At 39.2% G+C, this 25,526-nt stretch overlaps 2 protein-coding genes across 4 annotated transcripts in view; one reads left to right on the top strand and one right to left on the bottom strand.

The window, feature by feature from the left end:
• The window catches only part of SPRY3 (sprouty RTK signaling antagonist 3), a 160,871-nt gene extending 157,837 nt beyond the window's left edge, over positions 1 to 3,034 (bottom strand). The window contains exon 1 of the mRNA XM_002832329.6: positions 2,568 to 3,034. The gene's annotated coding sequence lies outside the window, so the exon portion shown is untranslated. The remainder of the gene's footprint in view (positions 1 to 2,567) is intronic.
• Positions 2,121 to 25,526, top strand: part of TMLHE (trimethyllysine hydroxylase, epsilon) — a 112,335-nt gene continuing 88,929 nt past the window's right edge. Inside the window, exon 1 of one of the 3 annotated variants that reach the window (XM_024240999.3) lies at positions 2,121 to 2,423. The gene's annotated coding sequence lies outside the window, so the exon portion shown is untranslated. The remainder of the gene's footprint in view (positions 2,424 to 25,526) is intronic. The other 2 variants (XM_054545282.2, XR_002913147.3) reach the window with 2 other exon arrangements.

Genomic DNA, 25,526 nt, shown 5'->3' with positions numbered 1-25,526 from the left:
AATCCTGTCTCTTACCTGTTTTTGTAAATAAACTTTTATTGGAACGTACCTACACTCATTCATTTATGTATTGTCTGTGACTTCTTTCACTCTATGAAAGCAGAATTTAATACTTGGAGACAAAGACTGTATGTGACTCAAAAAGCCTAAAATATTTACCAGCTGACCCTTCACAGAAAAAAAGAAAAAATCCAAACTCTGGTCCTGAATGTTAGCAGTACAGTGAGGGACAAATGCATGAGCAGATTATATTTTGGAAGCAGAACAAGAACAAGTTTGGTGTGTTCTAGGAACACCTGGTGTGGCGGGAACATAAAAAGACCCAGATACTATTGTTTTTTTCTAGCACATTTGTACCTATTGCTGTTATTCAGCTATTCATTCATTCCAAAAATATTAAGAAGTTCCACTCTGTGCCATACAACATGTGACCTGCTACACACACACATACAGAGAGAGAGTGAGGAAACAGTAAAATATCTGACTTTTATTTTATCACAAGTAAAATTTATATTTTATTAAAAGTAAAATATCCAGGCTCCCTAGAGTCTGGAGCCAGATTACCTAGGTTTGAATCTTAGCTCTGAAATTTAACTGCCATGTGATCCTGGTGAAAATTGCTTAACCTATCTGTGCCTCAGTTGCCTTATCCTTAAAGTAGAAATAATATCATCTACCTTAAGTGTTTGATATAAAACACTTAGCCCAGTGTTTAGCATATAGTGCACATTTTATAAATGTTGGTTACTATTACTAAGGAAACTTGCTTCTTTTACTGACTCAAACAAACAGGTGTTGTCTATCAACCTCTTGCCTTTTCTGAGTACTTTGTGTTGATTTCAGCTTAGCTTTAGTGAGCTCATTCACTCTAATTGCTACAGTTATGATCTTCCTATTACAGGACATTGGATCACGCTGTTCTTTCTCCCCAAAACTTTTTTCGTTTTCCCATTTGCCTGGCCAACTCCAATTTGTTCTTTAAACATAAGGGCATAAGGGCATGGACTATATCTGGGCTTTGTTTATCATTTTACACCCAGATCTTAGTACAGTGCCTGGCATACAGTAGGCACTCATTAATGTTTATTGCATGAATGAATAACACCCATACTAAATCTAGATTCTCATTGTACTTAGTTTTTCCTCTTTATGTTACATTCACACTCTGTATATGTCCTTTTGTTTACACACTGGCTCTAGAAATTTTTTAACAAATATTTATTAAATGCATAGACATTTTAGACTCTGTGCTTGGAGAACAAATATGAAAAACACAAGTTTTCTGCTCTCAAGAAGCTACTTATTCATTAGAGGACAAATACATGCAGAAAGAGAAATTACAATCTAGAATAAGTGGTACCCTTGAGACCTGTACGAGATCCATTGGGCATACTGGACCTAGGGAAAAAAAATATACAAACTTATCTGGGAAAGACAGGGAAGGCTTCACAGAGGAGGTGCTATCTAAATTGAGTCAAAAATAACGAGTAGCCGTTTTCCAAATAAACAAGTGCCGGGTAAGAGCATTCATGGCAGGAGGAATTCCAGGGCAAAGGTGTGGAGGCTTTTTCCTCTTTTGTTGATCCTGACTTCTACAAACCAATTCCTTTATTGCTTTTTTGACATTAGATTAACACTTTTAATCTCGAATAAATATAATACTGCACAATTTCCCATTTTCAGTATATATGCATTTGATTTTTTGTTGTTGTTCTTACTCTCATTTTTTTAATCTGCCTTGGATTTACATTGCATATGCTATTTCAGTATACTTTTTGGTCCTTCTTTGTAATATGTATCGTTCTTAAATTTTTACCTGCATAAGGTGTTCATTCCTAACGGGTTTTCCCTTCTAGTGCTCACTGTATGTAGCACTGTATCTGGACCTTGGGTTCAAGATGCTTAGCTGAATCGATGGCAGTAATGAGCGGTATATGACTTCCATAAACTCAAGAAAGTGCTGGAAAGGTAGTAGAATTTTAGTTCTAGTAAACCTCCATAAACTACCATAAATAGAAGCGTAGTGGGGGGACTCGGGAGAGCACTGAAATGGCAGGCAGGGGACCCAGGTTTTATAGCTTTATGGGCCTGTTTTTTCTCATCCCTGCACCTATGGCTTCAAGTATGTTCACTAAAGGCGATTGAATAGTGTGCCCCGGCCCAGTCCTTCCGAATGGGAGACTGACGCCCTAGCACAGGGCGAAGTCCCGGGCGCTAGAGGCACCCACCCCGCACGGCCGGAAGGAGTGGGGCGGGGCCTAGAGGCTCTCCGCTGGGCCCGAGCGGGCTGGGGGAGGGGAGCGTGGGGCCGACAGTTTTGGGGGTGAAAAGGCAAAAGGCGGGTGAAAGGCTGCCTCCCGAGGCTCTCCTTGCTTGGAATTCTGCCCACTCTGCGGAGTTAGGAGTCACGACCTCCAGCACAGGTGGGTTCCGTCCCGTGGGTCAGGGAAAGGGTGTCCCCGTGGGTGCTACGGGTGGGTTTGCCCAGGCGCTCGCTTTCAGGCCTGTCGCAGTGGGCGGCGGAGGCTCTCACCCGGGCTGCTGGGCCCAAGGGCGGTGGTACTCACCTTAACCCTGGCGGAGAAGAAGGCCACTCCTGCCTTGCCGCAGGGCTGTCGTCACGATCTGTGCCAGTTGCGCGACAGAGTCTGCCCGGAGATCAGCGTGAGGCCAGATGGGCCTAGCGCTCAGGAAGAGCTGGAAGAGCTGGAGCAAGCTCGCGTTGGGACTGACGCCCAGTGTACATTGTTTCAATCTCGGTCGGACTTTACAGCCCTGGATCTGTCACTGACTTGGTGTTTAGCTTTCAGCGAGTCCCTACCCTCTCCCTGCCTCACTTTGTTCGGCAGTAGAGTGGAAGGTGGAACTCAGCTGTCTGCAAAATCTTGCAGCACTTTCTTGCGTTCTCATATCCACTAATGTTCTCTGCCCAGATTTTACCCTTTGTCTGCCCCCTCTGGAGCAAGGCACTGGGTAAGTTAGGCTAGGAAGTTTTCTTTCTCTTTCAAAAACAATTGAAAAGCCTTTAAATACTCCTGACTGCCCTGGAAACCACATTCGAACCATTAATTGAATGTCAACTCTGAAGAATGGGTTTGTGAATGCCATACTATTAAACGTTTTAACCAGATGATTGCCTAAAATGATGTGTGTTGAGTGGACGTAGTACACTGCCTAGCAAAAGTCTCATGATAAATGAGTTGGGTGCTTTAACTCAGTCGCTGAAAGAAAAACTTGAGCTCTCATATTTAAGAAACACTTTCATAATCCACTCCCATACAGTAGTCTTTTAGAGTTGCTTGTAGTTTGGTTTGCCCTTTCAGGACACACTGTAGTAAAAATTACATACAGTTTATTTTACATTAAGTTAACTATAAAGACAAAGAAGGACTATAAACATTATGGATCAACATTTTGGTGTCAACTTCTGGTTTCTCCTCATTAAGGGACTGGTGGTAATGATAATGGTGAACATATATTATGCAAAATACTATAATTTTCACAACAACCAGAAGACGTTAAGTAAGGTTATTTATAATAAGGCTTAAAAAACTTATACCTTATCTCATAACCAGTGTGATGAAGGGAATGTTTACTGGGGTGGTTGAGTCTGGGGGCTTGTTTAGTGTGCCCCACCTAGTTCTTTATTTCTTGGAAGCTTGGACTGGAACAGATCACTTCCTTGTTTTGGCGTCTGTTTCAGGAACCACCATTTGTTCTGTATTTCTGCTTGTCAACCCTGGGAACAACAGTAAAACCAGCCAAGTGGATCACTGGGTGTTTACAATGTTTCTGACAGCTGTATCTGATGCCTCCAGGGGCTGGGAGGGGGACCCCGGGATTAACAAACCTCTTTGGTGGGAAGAGTCTCTTCCTGCAAACTGAACATGGATCCATCAGTTGGGCACCACTGTGATCCCCTTTCTATATCACCAAGCATCCCCTGGGCTCATATGGGCTGTACATGCACCTGCCATTGCCCTGTGTGAAGATTTACAGGATAAGAGGCTCTTGAAAAAACCCAGCCTGCTCCATACCTGTAAGTTCTAGGGAAGGAGTGGCTGATATGTAGGTGAGTGTACTTCTGGATGAGGAAAAGACCTCATGATTTCCCAAATGGTTTGAAAAGTGAGAAAAAAATTATGCTGGACATCTGCTGAGCCAACCTGAAGGGTGAGTTTTGCACTGGCTATTTGGCAGGACCTGATGTCTGCCTTGTTTAGCTATATTTTTACTCTATTCATCATACTCTGTTCATTCACTCCAAAGGCAATCAATGAATGTCAACTCTGTGCCAGGATGCTGATCCATTCACTGAGATTGGCAGCACAGGAGGACAGCCAGTTCGGGAGGACAACAGGAATTCAACTTTAAGCATACTCAGTCTGAGGCCTCCTCACCTTTCCCCACTCCCTATATCTAACTGCTACAAAATCTTGTCACTTCTACATCCTGAATATTTTTAAAAATCCATCCACTTCTCTTTGCCCCTATGACTACTCCAGATTTCAAGCCAGCAAAATTCTTTTTTAATTGATTTAAAAATTTTTATTTTAAAAGACCAAATGGTTGCATGACCCTCGACTCTCATGGGAAAACCACAACCCTTACTATCACCACCACCACCACAGCAACAACAACAGACAGCCTAATGACCTCTGTATGATCCCTAATAAATTGTCAAAGTAAGGAGATGAAAGTTCTCTTTTTTTCTTGATGCTCAGAGTGTTTAAATATTGTATTTAGGATAATTTACATGCCATAAAATTCGCATATTTAAAGTGATTTCATAAACTTATTGGGTGGTGCAACCATCACTACAATCTAATTTTAGAACATTTGCATCACGTCAGTGACATCTTCCTTGCCCATCTGCAGTCAGTCTTCATTACCACTCCCAGCATCAGACTAATCTACTTTCTGTGCCTATGGATTTGCCTATCCTGAAAATTTCATCTAAATAATGTCTCCAAAGTTTATTAATGTTGCGGCATATATAAATACTTCATTCCTTTTTATAGCTGAGTGATATTCCATTGCATCAGTATACTACATTTTGTCTATCTAGTCATCAGTTGATGGACACTTGGATTGTTTCTATCTTTTGGCTATTGTGAATAAAGCTGCTATGAACATTTGTGTACCAGTTTTTGGGTGGACATTCGTTTTCAATTCTCTTGGTTAAACACCTATGAGTGGAATTACTTGGTCATATTATAACTGTATGTTTAATTTTCTGCCAAACTTTTCCCAAGGGGCTGTACTATTTTACAGTTATTAGATTTATATGAACCACCAGCAATGTATTTCTTCATATCATCACCATATTTGTTATTTCCCCGTTTTTTTTTTTTCTCAAATGTGTAGCTATTCTTGTGGGTGTGGAGTAGTATCTCATTGTGATTTAGATTTGCATTTCCTTAATGGCTAATTGAGCATCTTTTTATTTGCTTGTTAGATATTTGTATATGTTCTTTGGAGAAATGTCTCCTCACATATTTTGCCCATTTCTGATTAAGTTGTTTGCTTCCTTACTATTGAGATGTAAGAGTTGCTTATATACAAGTCCTTTATCAGATATGTAGTTTGAAAATATTTTCTCCAAGTCTGTGGTTTGTCTTTTCATTTTCTTACTACTGTATGTTGAAGGGCAAAGGTTTTTATTTATTTTACTTTTATTTTAGTTTCAGAGGTACAGGGGCAGGTTGGTTCTATAGATAAATTGTGTGTCACAGTGGTGTGGCGTACATATTATTTCATCACACAGGCAATAAGCATAGTACCCAATAGGTAGTTTTTTGATCCTCACCCTCCTCCTAACCTCCATCCTCAAGTAGGCCCCCATGTCTGTTGTCCCCTTCTTTGTGTCCATGTGTACTCAATATTAGCTCCCATTTATAAATGAGAACATGTGGTGTTTGGTTTTCTGTTCCTGTGTTACTTTGCTTAGAATAATGGCCTCCAACTCCATCCATGTTGCTGCCAAGGACATGATCTCATTCTTTTTGTGGCTGCATAGTATTCCATGGTGTATATGTACCAAATTTTCTTTATTCCGTATACCACTGATGGGCATTTAGGTTGACTCCATGTCGTTGCTGTTGTGAATAGTGCTGTGAGGAACATACGCATGCATGTGTCTTTGTGGTAGAACAATTTATATTTCTTTGGGTATATACCCAATAATGGATGGCTGGGTCAAATGGTAGTTCTGTCTTAAGTTCTTTGAGGAATTGTCAAACTGCTTCCCACAGTGGCTGAACTAACTGACATTCCCACCAGCAGTATATAAGTGTTCACTTTTCTTTGCAACATCGCCAACATCTGTTATTTTTGACTTTTTAGTAATAGCCATCCTGACTGGTGTAAGATGGTATTTCATTGTGGTTTTCATTGATTAGTGATGTTGAGCATTTTTTCATATGCTTGTTGACCACATGTGTGTCTTCTTTTGAAAAGTGTCAGTTCATATCCTTTGCCCACTTTTTAATGAAGTTGTTTGGTTTTTGCTTGTTAATTTGTTTAAGTGCCTTATAGATTCTAGATATTAGAACTTTGTCAGATGCCTAGTTTGCAAATATTTTCTCCCATTCTGTGCATTGTCTGTTTACTCTATTGATAGTTTATTTTGCTGTACAGAAGCTCTTCAGTTTAACTAGGTGCTATTTATCAATTTTTATTATTGTTGCCATTGCTTTTGATGTCTTTGTCATGAAATATTTGACAGGGCCCATGTCTAGAATGGTATTGCCTAGGTCATCTTCAAGGGTTTTTATGGTTTTAGTTGTTACATTTAAGTCTAATCCATTTTGGGTTGATTTTTGTATATGGTGTAAAGAAGGGGTCTGGTTTCTATCTTCTGCACACAGCAACCAGCAATCCTAGCACCATTTATTGAATAGGGAGTATTTATCCCATTACTTGTTTTCGTCAGCATCAAAGATCAGATGGCTGTAGGCACACAACTTTATTTCTGGGCTCTCCATTTTGTTCCATTGGTCTATATGTCTGCTTTTGTACCAGTACCATGCTCTTTTGGTTACTGTAGCCTTGTGTAGTTTGAAATCAAGTAAGGTGATGCTTCCAAGTTTGTATTTTTGCTTAAGATTTCTTTGGCTATTTGGGCTCCTTTTTGGTTCCATATGAATTTTAGAATAATATTTTTTTAATTATGTGAAGAATGCCATTGGTAGTTTGATAAGAATAGCATTGAATCTATAAAATGCTTTGAGCAGTATGGCTATTTTAACAATATTGATTCTTCCTATCCATGAGCATGGAATGATTTTTCATTTGTTTGTATCATCTCTGATTTCTTTCAGCAGTGTCTTGTAATTCTCATTGCAGATATCTTTCATCTCCCAGGTTAGCTGTATTCTCAGGTATTATTTTATTTTTTTATGGCTATTGTGAATGGGATTGCATTCTTTATTTGGTTCTCAGCTTGGACATTATTGATGTATAGAAATGCTACTGATTTTTGTACATTGATTTGGTAGCCTGAAACTTTGCTGAAGTTGTTGATATGATCTAGGAGATTTTTGTCAGAGACTATGGGGTTTTCTATGTATAAAATAATATTGTCTGCAAACATAGATAGTTTGACTTCCTTTCTTCCTATTTGGATGCCTTTTTTTTCTTTCTTTTGCCTGATTGCACTGGCCAAGACTTCCAGCAGTGTGTTGAGAGTGGGCATCCTTGTCTTGTTCCAGTTCTCAAGGAGAATGCTTCCAGTTTTGCTCATTCAGTATATGTTGGCTGTGGGTTTGTCATAGATAGCTCTTATTATTTTGAGGTATGTTCCTTCAGTGCCTAGTTTGTTGAGGGTTTTTAACATGAATAGATGCTGAAATTTATCAAAAGCCTTTTCTGCATCTATTGAAATGAACATGTGGTTTTTGTTTTTAGTTTTGTTTATGTGATTAATAACATTTATTGATTTGCATACATTGAACCAACCTTGCATCCCAGGGATAAAGCCTGCTTGATCTTGGTGAATTAGCTTTTTAACATGCTACATTCTTCATGGATATTGGCCTGAAGTTTTCCTTTTTTGTTGTGTCCTTGCCAGGTTTTGGTATCAGCATGATACTGGCCTCAAAGGAGTTAGGGAGGAGTCCCTCCTCAATTCTTTGGAATAGTTTCAATAGGAATGGTACCAGGTCTTCTTTATATGTCTGGTAGAATTCAGCTATGAATCCTTCTGGACCTGTGTTTTTTTCTGGTTGGTAGGCTTTTCATTACTGATTCAATTTTGGAACTCGTTATTGGTCTGCTCAGGGTTTGTATTTCTTCCTGTTTCAGTCTTAGGAGGTTGTATGTCTCCAGGAATTTATCAGTTTATTCTAGGTTTTCTAGTTTGTGTGCAGAAAGATGTTCATAATAGTCTCTAATGGGTTTTTTTTTTTGTATTTCTGTGGGGTTGGTGATGATGTCCCCTTTATCATTTCTGTTTTTGGTTACTTGTGTCTTCTCTTTTTTTCTTTGTTAGTCTAGCTAGCAGTCCATCTGTCTTATTTATTCTTTCAAGGAACCAGCCTCATTGATTTCATTGACTTTTTTAATCATTGAATGCTATAATCTTTCCTCTTGATGCTGTTTTAGCTATGTCTCAGAGATTCTGATATGTTGTATCTTTGTTGTCATTAGTTTCCAAGAATTTATTGATGTCTGACTTAATTTCACTGTTTACTCAAAAGTCATTCAGGAGCAGGTTGTTTAATTTCCATGTAATTTTATAGTTTTGACCAATCTTCTTAGTATAGATTTCTATTTTTATTGTGCTGTGGTCTGAGAATGTGGCTGGTGTGATTTTTGTTTTTGTTGGTTTTTAAAATTTTTAATTTGCTGAGAATTGTCTTATATGGCTGACTGTGTGGTCGATAGAGTATGTGTTATCTGCAGATGAGAAGAATGTATAATCTGTTGTTTTTGGGTGGATTGTTGTGTAGATGTCTGTTAGCTCCACTTGATCAAATGTTGAGTTCAGGTCCCAAATATCTCTGTTAGTTTTCTGCCTCGAGGATCTGTCTAATACTGTCAATGGGGTATTGAAATCTCCCACTATTATTGTATAGTTATCTAAGTTTCTTCATAGGTCTCTGAAAACTGGTTTTATGAATCCGGGGTGCTCCTGTGTTGGGTGAATATATATTTAGGATAGTTAAGCCTTCTTGTTGACTCTTTACCATTTGTAATGTCCTTCTTTGCCTTTTTTCATCATTGTTGGTTTAATGTCTATTTTGTCTGAAATTAAAATAGTAATCCCTGCTTTTTTTTGTTCTTTGTTTGCTTTGTAGGTTTTTCTCCATCCATTTACTTTGAGTCTATGGGTGTCATTGTATGTGATGTATGTGAGATGGGACACTTGAAGACAGCATACCACTGAGTCTTGCTTCTTTATCCAATTTGCCACTTGGACACCTTTTAATTTTGGCATTTAGCCCATTTACACTTAAGATTAATATTGATATGTGCAGATTTGATCCTGGCATTATGTTGTTAGCTAGTTGTTATGTATACTTGATCATGTGGTTGCTTTATAGTGTCAGTGGGCTATGTATTTAAGTGTGTTTTTGTGGTGGCCAGTAATGGTCTTTTGTTTCCATATTTAGCACTCTCTTAAGGACCTCTTGTAAGGCAGGCCTGATGGTAATGAATTCCCTTAGCATTTGCTTGTCTGAAAAAAAGATCTTATTTCTCCTTTGCTTATGAAGCTTAGTTTGGCTGGATATGAAATTCTTGGTTGGAGTTTCTATTTTTTAAGAATGCTGAATCTAGGCCCCCAATCTCTTTTGACTTGCAAGATTTCTGCTGAAAGGTCGCTGTTAGCCTGATGGAGCATCTGATGACTATGTGTCTTGGGGAGGGTCCTCTTGTATAGTTCTTGCAGGGGTTCTCTGAATTTCCTGAATTTGAATGTTGGCCTTTCTAGTGAGGTTTGGGAAATTTTCATGGACAGTATTATGTTTTTCAGCTCTATCATATTAGTTTGATTCTTTCTTAAAATGGCCATTTCATCTTTCAGCTCCTGTATTGTTTAATTATAATCCTTAAATTCCTTGGATTCAGTTTCCACTTTCTCATGGATCTCAAATGATCTTAATTCCTATCCACATTCTGAATTCTATATCTGCCATTTTAGCCATTTCAGCCTGGTTAAGAATCCTTGCTGGGGAACTAGTGTTGTTTGGAGGAAAAAAGACACTCTGGCTTTGTGAGTTGCCAGCATTCTTGTGCTGGTTCTTTCTCCTGTGTGTGGGCTAATATTTCTTTAACTGTGGTGTAATTTGAGTATAGTCAGTTGACCTCATTTGTGGACATTGTCAGAGTGCTGGAGCTTTGTGCTGGGTCTTTATTTGTAGCTGAATTCTTGTCCTTGGTTTCACAGAGGGATTATTAGCTAAGTATTTTTGGTGTCAAAATTTGGGCTGTGATCCAGTAGATGGTGCTTAAGTGTAATGGCCATTAGGTAGGCTCTTGCTCAGCCATGTGACTCCTCTATTTCCTTGTGTTTGTGGCCATGCTCCCTCTTGGTGCTCTGAGGGTGTGAGCTCCTCTCCCACTTGAGTGCTGGCTGCAGAGCTTGGCTTGACACTCTTGGGCTTCACATGCAGCCTTCAGGTGAGCTCAGGCTTTGTGTTCCCTCCCCAGCTTGGGAGCAGCAGGGGCAGGGACCTTGGCAGTGGCAATTGCAGAGGGCCTTTCACTTGTCTTTTGGGTCTCCACGCCAGAGAAATGCAGAACTACTATCATTTGGAGCATTCATCCTGGGGTGGAGTGGCTGCATTGTGGGCCCGAGCCAGGGAGCCCTGCCTGGTGATGAATGGGGAGGGGGAGAAGGGAGCTCACAGGGAAGACAGACTAGCCTCTTCTCCTTAGGTTGGCTGTGGCATGATGGAGGTATGAGTACAGCACTCAGGGTCTTTGTTCCTTCCCCAATCCAAAGGCAGCAAGGGCAGTACCACTGCAGTGGCAGTCTCAGAGGGCATTTTATTTGCCTCTAGGAGCTCCACCCCAGAGCAACACAGAGCCACTGACAATGGGAATGTTCAGCCAGGAGGTAGGGCAGCTGTTCTGTGGGCCCAAGCCAGGGGCCCTGCTTGGTGAAGACCAGGGGGTTGGAGGCTCACAGAGATGAGAGACTTGGCTCTATTCTGTGTGGCAACTGTGGCATGTTGGAGGTGCAAGTAAATTCCTCAGGCTCTTTATTCCTTCCCCAGTCTGAGGGCAGCAAGGACAGAGCTGCTGCAATGGCAGTGGCAGAGGGGCTCTCAGTTCTTTATTTTTGATAAAGTCCAAGTTTTTTTTTTCTTTTGTCAATTGTGTTTTTTGATGTTGTATCTAATAATTCTTTACCTAACCCAATATCATGAAGGTTTTCCTATGTTTCTAAAAGTTTTATAGTTTTACCTCTTTCATTTATGTCTCTGATTCATTCTGTGTTATTTTGTGTATGGTATAAGGTGAAGGTCTTCATTAATCTTTTTGCATATGGATATCCAATTGTACTATCATCATTTGTTGAAAAACTAACCTTTTCCTGTTGAATTGACTTGGAACCTTTTTTGAAAACCAATCAACCATAAATATAAGGGTTTATATCTGAACCCTCAGTTGTGTTCCATTAGTTTACATTTCTATTCTTATGCCAGTCCCTACTGTCTTGACTATTGTGGCATTGTAATATGTATTTAAATTGAGAAGCGTGAATCCTCAAATTTTGTTCTTTTTCAACATTGTTTTGGGTATTCTGGGTTCTTTCCATTTCCATATAAATATTAGGATCATCTTGTCACTTTCTTTCTTTCTTTTCTTTCTTTCTTTCAAGAGGGTCTTGCTCCGTTTCTCAGGCTGGAGTGCAGTGACACAGTTGCAGCTCATTGCAGCCTCAACCTCCCAGGCTCAAACGATCTTCCCACCTCAGTCTCCTGAGTACCTGGGACTACAGGTGTGCACCACTATGCCTGGCTATTTTAACAATATTTTTGTAGAGATGTGGTCTCCCTATTTTGCCCAGGCTGGTCTCAAACTCTTGGGCTTAAGCTATCCTCCTGCCTTGGCCTCCCATAGTACTGGGATTATAGGCATGAACCATCATGCCCAGCCTCTGCTTTGATTTTGGTAGCAATTGCACTGAATCTATACATCAGTTTGGGGAGAACTGCCAACTAACAGTATTGGATTTTTCAATCCATGAACTTGAAATACCTCTCCATTTATTCAGATCCTCTTTAATTTTCCTCAACAGTGTTTTGTAGTTTTCAGTGTAAAAATCTTTTACTTTTTTTGTTAAATTTATTCCCAAGTATTTCATTTTTGGTACTGTTGTGAATTATTTTTTATAATATCACTTTATGATTTTTTGCAAGTGTATAGAAATACAAATTGCCTTTATGCATATTGATTTGGTATCCTGTGACTTTGTTGAGTAGAATTATTAGTTTTAATATTGTGTGTGTGCATGTCCATGTGTATGTGTGCATGTGAGTGTGTGGGTATATTCCTTAGGGTTTTCTCATTCAGGATTATGTCAAGGACAGTTTGACTTATTTTTTTTCCCCAGCCTGGATACCTTTTACTTCTTTTCCTTGCCTAATTCCCCTGGCTAGCATCTCCAGTATAATGTTGAATAGGAATGACAGGAGTGAACATCTTTGTTTTTTTTCTGGTCTTAGGGGAAATATTCAATCCTTCATCACTAAATGTGATGTTAGCTGTGCATTTTTCGTAGATGTTCTTTATCAGGTTGAGGAAGTTTTACTAATTGGTTAAGTTTTTATGTTTGATGATGAATGTTAGATTTTGTCAGATAGTTTATCTGCATCTGTTGAAATGATCATGTGGTTTTTGTCCTTTATTCTACACGATACATTATTAACTAATGTAACATAGGGTATTGCCTTAATTTGGGGGTGTTAAATGAACCTTGCCTTCCTGGAATAAATCTCTCTTTGTCATGATATATAATCCTTTTTGAAATACTGGTGGATTTGATTTGCTAACATCTTGTTAAGGAATTTTGCATTTGTATTCATAAGGGAAGTTGAATTGTAGGCTTCTTTTCTTATAATGTATTTGTTTTGTTTGATGTCAGAGACCAGCCTCATAGAATTAGTTGGGGAGAGTTTTGTTGCCAGATGTGTATATGTTTATAGTTATATATCTTCCTGATGAATAGAACCTTTCATCATTATAAAATGTCCTTCTTTTTCTATAACATTTTTTTCTTAAAGTCTGTTTTGTCTGATATTAGATATCAGTCTAACCACTCCAGTTCTTTTATGGTTGCTCTTTGTTTTATACAATCTTTTCATTCTTTTATTCTTTTAACCTGTTTATATCTTCACATTTAAAGTGTGTCTTTCCATTATTGTAGATGGCATATCCTTGGAGTGTGTTTTTCATCCAGTCTCACAATGTTTATGTTTTGATTGACTGTTTAACCCATTTATACTTATAGATGTACATCTGGCTTTATTCATTTATTTCATTAATGTTTCTTGACTTCTTTGTTCCTCTGTTTCTCCTTTATTACCTTCTTTTATGTTATACAGCTAATTTCTTGCGTACCATTTAAATCCTTTTTTGATGTTTTTACTGTAATTTCTAGAGCTTTTTTATTGAATGCTCTGGGGATTGCAATATGTATGTCAACTTGAAATAACCTACTTTAGATTAATAATAATTTAATTTCAGCAACACAGGGAAGTTTTCTCCACCCATCCTTTGTGCTATTAATGCAGTATATTTTACATCTTAATATGTTATAAGCCCAACAACACAGTTTTAAAAATACTGTTTTATGTAGTTTTCCTTTAAAAGAAAGTAAGAAAAGTATGTATTTTCTCTTTTATGTTTACTTACATAATTACCTTTACTAATCCTCTTTATTTCTTCCTATGGATTCAAGTTACCATCTGGTGTCATTTCCTTTTAGCTCAAGGACTTTAGTATTTTTTGTAGGGTAGGTCTGTTAGCAACGAATTCTCTGTCTTTGTGTATTGTGGAATTTATTTCACATTGATTTTTGAAGGATAATTTTGCTGGATATAGAATTCTTACCTGAAAATTTTGGGTATTTTTCTTTCAGCATTTTGCTATTCCACTGCCTTCTGGCCTCGCCCACAGGGGGCGAGCATCAGCCTCTGATGCTTTTACTCAGTTTTTTTGGTGGTTGTTATTATGCTAGCTTCCAGGGGGTCACTGCTGGGCCATATTTTAGTGGTCATCCAGTGATTGTTCATATGTTATGCTTAAACACCTTCTGCCAGTGAGGGTTCCACAATTTGCTGAAAGTATCCATGTGTGGGCTGGGGCATACATTCCAGATTCACGCAGTTTAGAAATCTACCTTTGCTATTACTTGCTACTGTATAACACCTCACATTTAGGCAAAGACTAGTAGATAAGTGAGGCACTGTTCAGTTTCTGCTGAGCATGTGCACAGACTTGGAGACCCCTAGGGATATGTAGGACCTTATTTAAAGCCCAGTATAGCTGTCTCGTGCAGTAGATTACTCTGTTAAATTTTAGGCTGGTCTCATTTGCTTCAACTAGTATTGCAACTTTTGTCACCTGTGATGTTGGTCATTCCCAGTTGATTGGTTCTTCTTTGTGGAGGAGTCAAGTGTCTTGTGCCTCTAGTCAGCCATCTTGAAAGACTCTACCAATTCCCTTTTTGTAACAAATATTTTGTACCAATTTCTTTATTAACCAGAAGTGAAATTCATAGATAGCATAACCTGCCTATACACATATTTAAAATATGAGCACAATGTCCTAACTAGAATTTAAAGGAAAAATTAAATGTGAGTGATTTATAATAATGTATTTAAATATGTAAATGCTGAAACATGACTACCTGAAGTAGCCAAATATTTACACCTATACATTGATCACCATGAATGTGACAGCTACAAATATAATACCACAAAGTGTAATTATCATTGGGGACATGATTTTCTAAAACAATAATTTTGGATAAATTTCCAAACAAAAGAAAATATACTATTCTCTCAATTTACTTGGTAGATTTACTCCTAGAAAATTCAGTATATAGTGAATTCATACAAAAATACCATGTTTATATGTAACAAAAGGAAGTAGGTTCTGGCCTCTGGTAATTATAAACAGGTTTTTCATTTGTAGGCATGTCAAGGTTAATATTAAAAAGTTTAGGCAGGATTCTCCATTGCCTGGGACTGTCCTGAACATTTCTGGATGCCTAATATCTCTGATGCCACTAAATGTCAATAATTTCCCTCCAATCATTGTGAAAACCAACCTGCCCCATACACATTTCCAACACACTCCCTAGACATGGCAAGATGCCTGCTGATGGTGGCAAGATGCCTGTTGAAAACCACTACTTTAGGATAAACTATATGCATATCCTCAACACTACTAGATAAAAAACATCAAACTCATTTTCAACATGGTTGTATCAATTTTTATCTCACTATCAATAAATAAATGGAAATGCTTTTATATCTTACTGTTAAGTATGTTTGTCATGTTTTCGTACCCCTTAACAGGCTAAGGAAGTTCCATTTTAGGCCTAATTTACTGAGAGACTTTTAAAATATTGTGAACGGATGTATTATCTATTTTTTTCTGAACATGTTGAAGTGAGTGTATTTTGCCTCTGTCACCTATTAATTTGTTGAATTCTATAATATACTTTCTAAAATTTAAGCAACCTTGAACATGATGATTCATGTCTTTTTTTTTATTACTATACTTTAAGTTTTAGGGTACATGTGCACAATGTGCAGGTTAGTTACATATGTATACATGTGCCATGTTGGTGTGCTGCACCCATTAACTCGTCATTTAGCATTAGGTATATCTCCTAATGCTATCCCTCACCCCTCCCCCCACCCCACAACGGTCCCCAGAGTGTGATGTTCCCCTTCCTGTGTCCATGTGTTCTCATTGTTCAATTCCCATCTATGAGTGAGAACATGTGGTGTTTGGTTTTTTGTCCTTGCGATAGTTTACTGAGAATGATGATTTCCAATTTCATCCATGTCCCTACAAAGGACATGAACTCATCATTTTTTATGGCTGCATAGTGTTCCATGGTGTATATGAGCCACATTTTCTTAATCCAGTCTATCATTGTTGGACATTTGGGTTGGTTCCAAGTCTTTGCTATTGTGAATAGTGCCGCAATAAACATACGTGTGCATGTGTCTTTATAGCAGCATGATTTATAGTCCTTTAGGTATATACCCAGTAATGGGATGGCTGGGTCAAATGGTATTTCTAGTTCTAGATCCCTGAGGAATGGCCACACTGACTTCCACAAGGGTTGAACTAGTTTACAGTCCCACCAATAGTGTAAAAGTGTTCCTATTTCTCCACATCCTCTCCAGCACCTGTTGTTTCCTGACTTTTTAATGATTGCTAACTGGTGTGAGATGGTATCTCATTGTGGTTTTGATTGGCATTTCTCTGATGGCCAGTGATGATGAGCATTTTTTCATGTGTCTTTTGGCTGCATAAATGTCTTCTTTGAGAAGTATCTGTTCATATCCTTCACCCATTTTTTGATGGGGTTGTTTGTTTTTTTCTTGTAAATTTGTTTGAGTTCATTGCAGGTTCTGGATATTAGCCCTTTGTCAGATGAGTAGGTTGTGAAAGTTTTCTCCCATTTTGTAGGTTGCCTGTTCACTCTGATGGTAGTTTCTTTTGCTGTGCAGAAGCTCTTGAGTTTAATTAGATCCCATTTGTCAATTTTGGCTTTTGTTGCCATTGCTTTTGGTGTTTTAGACATGAAGTCCTTGCCCATGCCTATGTCCTGAATGGTAATGCCTAGGTTTTCTTCTACGGTTTTTATGGTTTTAGGTCTAATGTTTAAGTGTTTAATCCATCTTGAATTCATTTTTGTATAAGGTGTAAGGAAGGGATCCAGTTTCAGCTTTCTACATATAGCTAGCCAGTTTTCCCAGCACCATTTATTAAATAGGGAATCCTTTCCCCATTACTTGTTTTTCTCAGGTTTGTCAAATATCAGATAGTTGTAGATATGCGGTGTTATTTCTGAGGGCTCTGTCCTGTTCCATTGATCTATATCTCTGTTTTGGTACCAGTACCATGCTGTTTTGGTTACTGTAGCCTTGTAGTATAGTTTGAAGTCAGGTAGCGTGATGCCTCCAGCTTTGTTCTTTTGGCTTAGGATTGACTTGGCGATGCGGGCTCTTTTTTGGTTCCATATGAACTTTAAAGTAGTTTTTTCCAATTCTGTGAAGAAAGTCATTGGTAGCTTGATGGGGATGGCATTGAATCTATAAATTACCTTGGGCAGTATGGCCATTTTCACAATATTGATTCTTCATACCCATGAGCATGGAATGTTCTTCCATTTGTTTGTATCCTCTTTTATTTCACTGAGCAGTGGTTTATAGTTCTCCTTGAAGAGGTCCTTCACGTCCCTTGTAAGTTGGATTCCTAAGTATTTTATTCTCTTTCAGGCAATTGTGAATGGGAGTTCACTCATGATTTGGCTCTCTGTTTGTCTGTTATTGGTATATAAGAATGCTTGTGATTTTTGTACGTTGATTTTGTATCCTGAGACTTTGCTGAAGTTGCTTATCAGCTTAAGGAGATTTTGGGCTGAGACAATGGGGTTTTCTAGATATACAATCATGTCGTCTGCAAACAGGGACAATTTGATTTCCTCTTTTCCTAATTGAATACCCTGTATTTCCTTCTCCTGCCTAATTGCCCTGGCCAGAACTTCCAACACTATGTTGAATAGGAGTGGTGAGAGAGGGCATCCCTGTCTTGTGCCAGTTTTCAAAGGGAATGCTTCCAGTTTTTGCCCATTCAATATGATATTGACTGTGGGTTTGTCATAGATAGCTCTTATTATTTTGAGATACATCCCATCAATACCTAATTTATTGAGAGTTTTTAGCATGAAGGGTTGTTGAATTTTGTCAAAGGCCTTTTCTGCATCTATTGAGATAATCATGTGGTTTTTGTCTTTGGGTCTGTTTATATGCTGGATTACATTTATTGATTTGCGTATATTGAACCAGCCTTGCATCCCAGGGATGAAGCCCACTTGATCATGGTGGATAAGCTTTTTGATGTGCTGCTGGATTCGGTTTGCCAGTATTTTATTGAGGATTTTTGCATCAATGTTCATCAAAGGTATTGGTCTAAAATTCTCTTTTTTTGTTGTGTCTCTGCCAGGCTTTGGTATCAGGATGATGCTGGCCTCATAAAATGAGTTAGGGAGGATTCCCTCTTTTTCTGTTGATTGGAATAGTTTCAGAAGGAATGGTACCAGCTCCTCCTTGTACCTCTGGTAGAATTCGGCTGTGAATCCATCTGGTCCTGGACTTTTTTTGGTTGGTAAGCTATTAATTATTGCCTCAATTTCAGAGCCTGTTACTGGTCTATTCAGAGATTCAAATTCTTCCTAGTTTAGTCTTGGGAGGGTGTATGTGTCGAGGAATTTATCCGTTTCTTCTAGATTTTCTAGTTTATTTGCGTAGAGGTATTTATAGTATTCTCTGATGGTAGTTTGTATTTCTGTGGGATCGGTGGTGATATCCCCTTTATCATTTTTTATTGCATCTAGTCTATTTGATTCTTCTCTCTTTTCTTCTTTATTAGTCTTGCTAGCATTCTACCAATTTTGTTGATCTTTTCAAAAAACCAGCTCCTGGATTCATTTATTTTTTTGAAGGGTTTTTTGTGTCTCTATTTCCTTCATTTCTGCTCTGATCTTAGTTATTTCTTTCCTTCTGCTAGCTTTTGAATGTGTTTGCTCTTGCTTCTCTAGTTCTTTTAATTTTGATGTTAGGGTGCCAATTTTAGATCTTTCCTGCTTTCTCTTCTGGGCATTTAGTGCTATAAATTTCCCTCTACACACTGCTTTGAATGTGTCCCAGAGATTCTGGTACGTTGCGTCTTTATTCTCGTTGGTTTCAAAGAACATCTTTATTTCTGCCTTCATTTCGTTATGTACCCAGTAGTCATTCAGGAGCAGGTTGTTCAGTTTCCATGTAGTTGAGTGGTTTTGAGTGAGTTTCTTAATCCTGAGTTCTAGTTTGATTGCACTGTGGTCTGAGAGACAGTTTGTTATAATTTCTGTTCTTTACATTTGCTGAGGAGAGCTTTACTTCCAACTATGTGGTCAATTTTGGAATAGGTGTGGTGTGCTGCTGAAAAAAAATGTATATTCTGTTGATTTGGGGTGGAGAGTTCTGTAGATGTCTATGAGGTCCGCTTGGTGCAGAGCTGAGTTCAATTCCTGGGTATCCTTGTTAACTTTCTGTCTCGTTGATCTGTCTAATGTTGACAGAGGGGTGTTAAAGTCTCCCCATAACACCATTATTATTGTGTGGGAGTCTAAGTCTCTTTGTAGGTCACTCAGGACTTGCTTTATGAATCTGGGTGCTCCTGTATTGGGTGCATATATATTTAGGATAGTTAGCTCTTCTTCTTGAATTGATCCCTTTACCATTATGTAAATATGGGTAAAAAAAAAATTTTACCATTATGTAAAATTCTCTGTATTTCCTGAATCTGAATGTTGGCCTGCCTTGCTAGATTGGGAAAGTTCTCCTGGATAATATCCTGCAGAGTGTTTTCCAACTTGGTTCCATTCTCCCCGTCATTTTCAGGTACACCAATCAGACGCAGATTTGGTCTTTTCACATAGTCCCATATTTCTTGGAGGCTTTGTTCATTTCTTTTTATTCTTTTTTCTCTAAACTTCGCTTCTCGCTTCATTTCATTCATTTCATCTTCCATCAGTGATACCCTTTCTTCCAGTTGGTCGCATCGGCTCCTGAGGCTTCTGCATTCTTCACGTAGTTCTCGAGCCTTGGCTTTCAGCTCCATCAGTTCCTTTAAGCACTTCTCTGTATTGGTTATTCTAGTTATACATTCGTCTAAAGTTTTTTCAAAGTTTTCAACTTCTTTGCCTTTGGTTTGAATTTCCTCCTGTAGCTCAGATTGGTTTGATCGTCTGAAGCCTTCTTCTCTCAACCCGTCAAAGTCATCCTCCGTCCAGCTTTGTTCCGTTGCTGGTGAGGAACTGCGTTCCTTTGGAGGAGGAGAGGTGCTCTGCTTTTTAGAGTTTCCAGTTTTTCTGCTCTGTTTTTTCCCCATCTTTGTGGTTTTAACTACTTTTGGTCTTTGATGATGGTGTTGTACAGATGGGTTTTTGGTGTGGATGTCTTTACTGTTTGTTAGTTTTCCTTCTAACAGACAGAACCTCAGCCACAGGTCTGTAGGAGTTTGCTAGAGGTCCACTCCAGACCCTGTTTGCCTGGGTATCAGCAGCAGTATCTGCAGAACCGCGGGTTTTTGTGATCTGCGAATGTTGCTGTCTGATCGTTCCTCTGGAAGTTTTGTCTCAGAGGAGTACCTGGCCGTGTGAGGTGTCAGTCTACCCCTACTGGGGGGTGCCTCCCAGTTAGGCTGCTCGGGGGTCCGGGGTCAGGGACCCACTTGAGGAGGCAGTCAGCCCGTTCTCAGATCTCCAGCTGCGTGCTGGGAGAACCACTGTTCTCCTCAAAGCTGTCAGACAGGGACATTTAAGTCTGCAGAGGTTACTGCTGTCTTTTTGTTTGTCTGTGCCCTGCCCCCAGAGGTGGAGCCTACAGAGGCAGGCAGGCCTCCTTGAGCTGTGGTGGGCTCCACCCAGTTCGAGCTTCCTGGCTGCTTTGTTTACCTACTCAAGCCTGGGCAATGGCGGGCGCCCCTCCCACAGCCTCACTGCCGCCTTGCAGTTTGATCTCAGACTGCTGTGCTAGCAATCAGCGAGACTCCGTGGGCGTAGGACCCTCTGAGCCAGGTGCGGGATATACTCTCCTGGTGTGCCGTTTCGTAAGCCCATCGGAAAAGCGCAGTATTGGGGTGGGAGTGGCCCGATTTTCCAGGTGCCGTCTGTCACCCCTTTCCTTGACCAGGAAAGGGAACTCCCTGACCCCTTGCGCTTCCCGAGTGAGGCAATGCCTCGCCCTGCTTCGGCTGGCGCACGGTGCGCTGCACCCACTGTCCTGCACCCACTGTCTGGCACTCCCTAGTGAGATGAACCCGGTACCTCAGATGGAAATGCAGAAATCACCCGTCTTCTGCGTCGCTCACGCTGGGAGCTGTAGACCGGAGCTGTTCCTATTCCTGATTCATGTCTTTACTTTTTTTCTTGGATTTGCTCTGCTAATATATTTTGTTTGTGTTCTTGACAAGCATGTTTGTGAGTGAGATTGGTCTTAAGTGTGTTGTCTTGGTTTGATTTTGATATAAAGATTATACTTGCCTTAAACATAAGTACGGGAGTGTTTTCACTTTATTTGTTCTCAGGAAGAGTTTGTATAATATGGAAGTACAGTTGACCCTTGAACAATGTGGGGGTTAGGGCTTCTGACTCTTGCACAGTCGAAAATCCATGTGTAATTTTTTATTCCCCCAAACTTTACTAATAGCCTACTATTGACCAGAAGCTTCACTGATAACGTAAAGTCAATTAACACATACTTCTTATGTTATACATATTATGTACTGTATTCTTATGTGAAGATGAGTAGGCTGAGAAGGAGGAGGACTAGGAAGGGTTGACCTCACTGTCTCAGGAGTGGCAGAGGTGGAAGGGGTGGAGGAGGTGGAACGGGAGGCAGGAGAGGCAGGAACGCTCGTTGTAACTACAGAAGAACATCATAATTTCTGTCTGTATTTTTTGCTTTATCATTTCTCTAAAAATGTTCCTATATGGTACCAATTATTCCACCATTTGCTTTAGTTTCAGTGCCCATATCATAGAAAAGTCCATATTGTAAAAGAAGTAAAAAAGCAGTCTTGAATAATCAGAACCCTTCTTCCATATTGTCTAGTGTCAATTTCTTTTTATTATTATTATTATTATACTTTAAGTTTTAGGGTACATGTGCACAGCGTTCAGGTTTGTTACATATGTATACATGTGCCATGTTGGTGTGCTGCACCCATTAACTCGTCATTTAGCATTAGGTATATCTCCTAATGCTATCCCTCCCCCCTCCCCCCACCCCACAACAGTCCCCAGTGTGTGATGTTCCCCTTCCTGTGTCCATGTGTTCTCATTGTTCAATTCCCACCTATGAGTAAGAACATGCGGTGTTTGGTTTTTTGTCCTTGCAATAGTTTGCTGAGAATGACAGTTTCCAGCTTCATCCATGTCCCTACAAAGGACATGAACTCATCATTTTTTATGGCTGCATAGTATTCCATGGTGTATGTGTGCCACATTTTCTTAATCCAGTCTATCATTGTTGGACATTTGGGTTGGTTCCAAGTCTTTGCTATTGTGAATAGTGCCACAATAAACATACATGTGCATGTGTCTTTATAGCTGGCACTGCTTCATCTACATCTTCTTTCTCATAATCTGGCACTGGTACGGAAGCACTCATCTCCATCAAGTCATCATTTTACAATGTTAAAATTCCTGTGGCATGGTATCTATTAGCTCTTGGACTTTTCCAATATTCCTATCTTGTAACCCTTCACCGTTCCACCTGCTTTTGACATATGTGCAATCTACTTCATGATTAACTTAATTGGCTCTGTCATAAGTTTATGAAGTCATGTACAACATCTGGACACAGTTATCTCCAACAGAAATTTATTGTTTGGTGCTTTATGGCTTTCATGCCTTTTTCTATAACAATGATGGTATCTTTGTTTTTTTTTTGAAAAGGATTTTATTTTGAAGAATGTACAGGTTGAGTATTCCTTATCTGAAATGCTTGGGACCAGAAGCGTTTCAGATTGTTTTTTTGGAATATTTGCATTACATGCTTACCAGTTGAGCATCTTTAATCCCCAAATCCAAATTCTAAAATTCTCCAGTGAATATTTCCTTTGAGCTCATGTCAGTGCTCAAAATGTTTCAGATTTTGGATTTTTGAATTTGGAATACTCAACTTGTATTAGCTTAGGTAAAAAAATGCTTAAGAAACACTGAGCCTATCATAGTTGGACATTTGGGCTGGTTCCACATCCTTGCTATTGTGACTAGTGCCACAATAAACATACGTGTGCATGTGTCTTTATAGCAGCATGATTTATAATCCTTTAGGTATATACCCAGTAATGGGATGGCTGGGTCAAATGGTATTTCTAGTTCTAGATTCCTGAGGAATCGCCACATTGACTTCCACAATGGTTGAACTAGTTTACAGTCCCACCAACAATGTAAAAGTGTTCCTATTTCTCCACATCCTCTCCAGCACCTGTTGTTTCGTGACTTTTTCATGATCGCCATTCTAACTGGTGTGAGATGGTATCTCATTGTGGTTTTGATTTGCATTTCTCTGATGGCCAGTGATGATGAGCATTTTTTCATGTGTACTATGCAGCCATAAAAAATGATGAGTTCATGTTCTTTGTAGGGACATGGATGAAGCTGGAAACCATCATTCTCAGCAAACTATCGCAAGGACAAAAAACCAAACACCACATGTTCTCACTCATAGGTGGGAATTGAACAATGAGAACACATGGACACAGGAAGGGGAACATCACACACTGGGGACTGTTGTGGGGTGGGGGGAGTGGGGAGGGATAGCATTTGGAGATATACCTAACGCTAAATGACGAGTTAATGGGTGCAGCACGCCAACATGGCACATGTATACATATGTAACAAACCTGCACATTATGCACATGTACCCTAAAACTTAAAGTATAATAATAATAAAATTAAAAAAAAGAAACACTGAGCCTATTTCAATGAGTTCATATACTTAAAATAAGTGATTCCTGAGTATGGTCACTGTCAGGAATTATGGAAACTACAGAAAATATAAGAGGCGCCAAAAGATTGGGGAATTGACAAACATATTTTGAAGAGTAAATTCTGAGAAGTTGGACAACAACCTTTGAAAGTATTAGATAATGTTAGCATTTAGGGGACAGTGTATTGGGCAACTGACTGAGGTTCCTAAGAATAAGTCATGTCAAAATAGCCTCATTTCTTTCTTTTGATACAAATGGGGGAATTCTTTAATGGTGTAATCCTTCCAGACTTTCATGATGTTCTCTTTATTGGGGTTCTCTTTCATAGCATTGACAATTCTTTCTATAGAGTACTTGGTGTAATGAGCCTTAAAGGCCCTTATGACCCTCTGATCTAGGGACTGAATTAGAGACATTGTATTTGGAGGCAAGTAGACCCCTTAAATGCCTTTGGTGTTGAACTCATGGGGGTTCTGGGTGTCCAGCGACATTGTCCAATATCAAAAGAACTTTAGTTTGCATTTCTCTGATGGCCAGTGATGGTGAGCATTTTTTCATGTGTTTTTTGGCTGCATAAATGTCTTCTTTTGAGAAGTGTCTGTTCATGTCCTTCGCCCACTTTTTGATGGGGTTGTTTGTTTTTTTCTTGTAAATTTGTTTGAGTTCATTGCAGGTTCTGGATATTAGCCCTTTGTCAGATGAGTAGCTTGCGAAAATTTTCTCCCATTTTGTAGGTTGCCTGTTTACTCTGATGGTAGTTTCTTTTGCTGTGCAGAAGCTCTTTAGTTTAATTAGATCCCATTTGTCAATTTTGGCTTTCGTTGCCATTGCTTTTGGTGTTTTAGACATGAAGTCCTTGCCCATGCCTATGTCCTGAATGGTAATGCCTAGGTTTTCTTCTACGGTTTTTATGGTTTTAGGTCTAACGTTTAAGTCTTTAATCCATCTTGAATTCATTTTTGTATAAGGTGTAAGGAAGGGATCCAGTTTCAGCTTTCTACATATAGCTAGCCAGTTTTCCCAGCACCATTTATTAAATAGGGAATCCTTTCCCCATTGCTTGTTTTTGTCAGGTTTGTCAAAGATCAGATAGTTGTAGATATGTGGCATTATTTCTGAGGGCTCTGTTCTGTTCCATTGATCTATATCTCTGTTTTGGTACCAGTACCATGCTGTTTTGGTTACTGTAGCCTTGTAGTATAGTTTGAAGTCAGGTAGCATGATGCCTCCAGCTTTGTTCTTTTGGCTTAGGATTGACTTGGTGATGCGGGCTCTTTTTTGGTTCCATATGAACTTTAAAGTAGTTTTTTCCAATTCTGTGAAGAAAGTCATTGGTAGCTTGATGGGGATGGCATTGAATCTATAAATTACCTTGGGCAGTATGGCCATTTTCACGATATTGATTCTTCCTACCCATGAGCATGGAATGTTCTCCCATTTATTTGTATCCTCTTTTATTTCATTGAGCAGTGGTTTGTAGTTCTCCTTGAGGAGGTCCTTCACGTTCCTTGTAAGTTGGATTCCTAGGTATTTTATTCTCTTTGAAGTAATTGTGAATGGCAGTTCACTCATGATTTGGCTCTCTGTTTGTTATTGGTGTATAAGAATGCTTGTGATTTTTGTACATTGATTTTGTATCCTGAGACTTTGCTGAAGTTGCTTATCAGCTTAAGGAGATTTTGGGCTGAGACAATGGGGTTTTCTAGATATACAATCATGTCATCTGCAAACAGGGACAATTTGATTTCCTCTTTTCCTAATTGAATACCCTTTAGTTCCTTCTC

The sequence above is a fragment of the Pongo abelii genome, chromosome X, assembly GCF_028885655.2.
Source record: "Pongo abelii isolate AG06213 chromosome X, NHGRI_mPonAbe1-v2.0_pri, whole genome shotgun sequence".
Classification (NCBI taxonomy): domain Eukaryota; kingdom Metazoa; phylum Chordata; class Mammalia; order Primates; family Hominidae; genus Pongo; species Pongo abelii.
This window is presented reverse-complemented; position numbering and strand designations above follow the sequence as displayed.